Raw genomic sequence first — 3880 nt, 5'->3', positions numbered from 1 at the left:
AAATAAAAAACCCCGAATAAAAAGTGCAGATTCTGGGCACTCAGTTACTAGTATTTTGATTCAGTTGGGTTTCAGTGAGACCCAGTTATCTTTATTCTAAGTAGCAGTTCAGTGATTCTGATTCAGGTTTTCCTTGACAGGACTCTAATACTTTCCTGTGACATAGAGAGAACTGCATCCTGCCTACCTCATCCCTGGCAGTGAGTGGGTCTCTAGACCCACGGTGCTTAGCTTCCCTGAGGAATGCAGTCATGAGGTGGCTGTGGAATATTACTAGCTTCTTCCCATCTCTTGATATTCAGCACTTGGATTTACTGGGAAAGGCAAGAGTCTTTTCCCTTGCTTTGCCCTTGTTTTAAGTTTCTTAGATACTCTGGAAGGGCCATACCTGGCACTTCACTGGAAGCAGGAATGATACAGTGCTCAAGAGAGGAGGGTCATTGATTGCTGACTGTGGTTTTTTTTACACCAACCACAAATGGTTAGATACACCAACCATCAAGATAAATGTCAGATGTATTCAGGGGATTTTTGTAGAATACTAAAGTTGAAAAAATGCAAGAAAATGTAAACGAATACCTTATGTCCTCTTTGGATGAACTTAAGTAATATATGATACCACAAAGCAAAAGGGGTATGTATTTGTGGTATTTATACACACTGGAGTACTACTCCGCCACAAAGAAACATAAATGTGAGGCATTCATAGGTAAATGGATGCACCTCGATACCATAACGTTAAGTGAAATAAGTTAGAGAAACACTATCTCTTCAATATTGCATTTTTCTCTTATATGTGACTATTCTCTGTCTCTCTGTCTCTCTCCGTCTCTCATCAAATGAAAGTTAGATATGTAGAAAATCCTGAAATATTTTTTTCAAAGGATAGGGGGAAAAGAGATAGAGGAAGGGGAGGGTGGTGAGAGAGAGGCCATGGCAAAAAAGAGTTGAAGAAGAAAACAATAAAAATAGAAAACAGAGCTTTGGCAAATGGGGAGGAAACCAAGTGTTGGAAGGAGCAGGTAGGGAGGGGAGGGGAGGGGAGAAAAAATAGAATTAAGATGTGTCATGTACATGTAGCAGTTACTCTCAGTGCATGTAACTGTGTACTGCAAATATGTACCAATAAACATTAAGAAAGGGGTTATATGTTTGTATAAGCAAAAATAAAAACCTGAAAATCAGAAAAAAGAGAAAACAGAGTGAAATGCAAATGATAGTGAAATGCAAATGATAATAAAATACAAATTGCATTATGATATGATAAATAGTCAGTCCTCATACATGGATTGCATGTTTACAAATTTGTCTATGCAGCAAATTTTATTTGTAAAGCCAAAATCAATGTTCATGTCATTTTCATAGTCACTTGACAATACATGAACAGTGACAAACATTGGCATTGTCCACTGTATACATTTCTATCCCTGATCTGCCTTAATCTTTTTTTTTCTTTTTCTTTTCTATCCTGCCTTGTCCTGCCTTGTCCATTCCTGTCCTCTTCTCTTTTCTTCTCTCTTTCCTTTTTTTTTTTTCCGTTTTTCATTTTGTGGTACTGGGAATTGAACCCAAGGCCTTCCCACTGAGCTGTATTGCCGACCCTTTCTTATATTCTTGTTTCCAGACAGGATCTCACCGTGTTGCTAAGATACACAGGCCAGGCTCAAACCTGAGATCCTCCTGCCTCAGCCTCCCAAAGTGTTGGGAAGACAGGGGTGGGTCACCACTCCTGGCTCCAGTTCTACCTTTTTGTTTCATCTATCACATTATAAATCACTGATGTTTTCCTGATCCTGTTTCCTGCCCATTTTCCATATTTTGTTGATTTTCCTGAACATGGTCCCTGAGGTGTAGTGCTAGCTAGTGTTTCCAAACTCACAAAGGCTGTGATATATGTTACAGGGAAACTGCATGTGTTAGAAAAGCTTCAGGCATGACTTATAGCACTGTTGGCCGTGATTTCAATATTAATGAACCAACAATATATATTAAACAGGTATCTTTAAGTTCTTATTTTGCTTTGATTTTGTGGTATTGGCAATTGAGTCTGGGGCCTTGACACTGAGCTACATCCCCAATCTTTTTTGTTTGTTTGTTTTGAGAGAGGAGCTTCCTAAATCACTGATTTGCCCAGACTGAGCTTGAACTTGTTATTATCCTGACGCATCCTCCAGAGTGTTGGGATTACAGGCACACACCTGGCTGTATGAGGTATCTTTAAACAGAAACACACATATTTAAACAGAAACACAGAACCTCAATTTGAAGTTACAATGTCATACAATTATTTTTGCCTGCCATAATAGAAAACAAAATGTTTAAAACTCTGTGCTAGTCAGAGTGTGATGAGTTTTTCATTTCTCCATACTTCCAGCAGAATAAATCTGTGCTTAAGAAGTTTGGTGGTCTGTATCAACACCTCAAAAAAATGCGAAAGTTGTAGAGCTTGAATACTTAACTTCTAATGGTGTCTCCTGAAGAAATAGAGATTAACATGACTTATATCCCTTTGATATAACATTATTATAAAAACTAAAAATGTAATTCAATTTAGATGTGACTAGTAAGACGGTAATTAATGCATTATACATGGAAAATGGATGAAAGACAAAGAAAACTACTAAAAACAGTTTTAAAGCATAGTTAATTACATGGGAAAATATTCATCATTCAATGCAAAGAAAGCAGATTATATAGTTATATATGATAAAAATTAAATTATGCTAAAATTATATGTACAAAAGTAAATCAAGTCAAAAATAAAGAAATTTAAACTGTTCATGCTGGCTCCCTCCTGTAATTCCAGCACTTGGTATGCTGAGCCAGGAAGACAGAAGTGAGTTTGAGGCCAGTCTGGATTACAGTTTCTTCAAGACCAGCCTGAATGACATTGGAAGGCCCTGTCTCAAAATGAAAAAAAAGGAAAGAAATTTATTTCAGAATGGAGTTTATTCAAGACCTTCTTAGCTCTGAAGGGTCAGTGAAATTGCCCTAGATTGTAAAGGCAATGTATGTGCAAGGCATTGAGCGTGATTTTTCTTTGGGATGGCTATATGTGAAAATTTCTAATGTGTTTTCTCAGAATTCAGATATATATTTTATATTGTGATGCTCTTGTGTTGAGACCAATAGAGGGTAAATAGAAACATTTCAAGAATTCTGAATCATTTTACTTTCTCTGAGAAATATTTGTTCATTTCAGATGCCCACTTTTGAATTGGGTCTTTGCATTCGGGGCCTGATTTTTTTTTAATTCTTTATATATTCTAAGTCCTTTGAGGAATAGCTGGTACAGTTTTTTTCCCCACATTGTAGGTTGTCTCTTAGCTCTATTGGTGATTTCTCTTGCACCGAAAAACTTTTTAATACGAGATCCCATTTGTTGATTCTTTGTGCAAGTTCTCGTGCTGCTGAGGATTTGTTTTTAAAGTCTTCTCCTATGCCATTGTCTTTGAGAATTGTACTTAATTTACTTTCCAGTAAATTTTTGTTTCTGTTTTGATATTTACATCTTTAATCCACTTGGATTTTAGTTTAGTACATGGTCAAATATAGGGATCTAGTTTTAATCTTTGGCAAATTGAAAGCCAGTTTTTCCAACAGTGAGGATGATTGGCACCTTTGTCAAGGATGAGGTAGCTGAGTATGTCTGGTGTTGTTTCTGCATCTTCTAATCTATTCCATTGACCCTCATGTCTGTTTCTTTGCCAGTACCATGCTGTTTTTATCATAGTGGCTTTGTAGTATAGTTTCAATTGGGAATTGTGATACCCCTGGCATTTTGATGAATCAAGTATGAAATATGGAGAATGGATTAAGGTAATAGGTTAGAAAGGGAGATATTGGGAAAAGGAGAAAGAAATATTTGTTGAGTGCTTGC

Source organism: Fukomys damarensis, unplaced genomic scaffold, assembly GCF_012274545.1.
Source record: "Fukomys damarensis isolate Sample0158 unplaced genomic scaffold, DMR_v1.0_HiC HiC_scaffold_39, whole genome shotgun sequence".
NCBI lineage: Eukaryota > Metazoa > Chordata > Mammalia > Rodentia > Bathyergidae > Fukomys > Fukomys damarensis.
The sequence above is the reverse complement of the archived record's forward strand: the minus strand, read 5'-3'. Positions refer to the sequence as shown.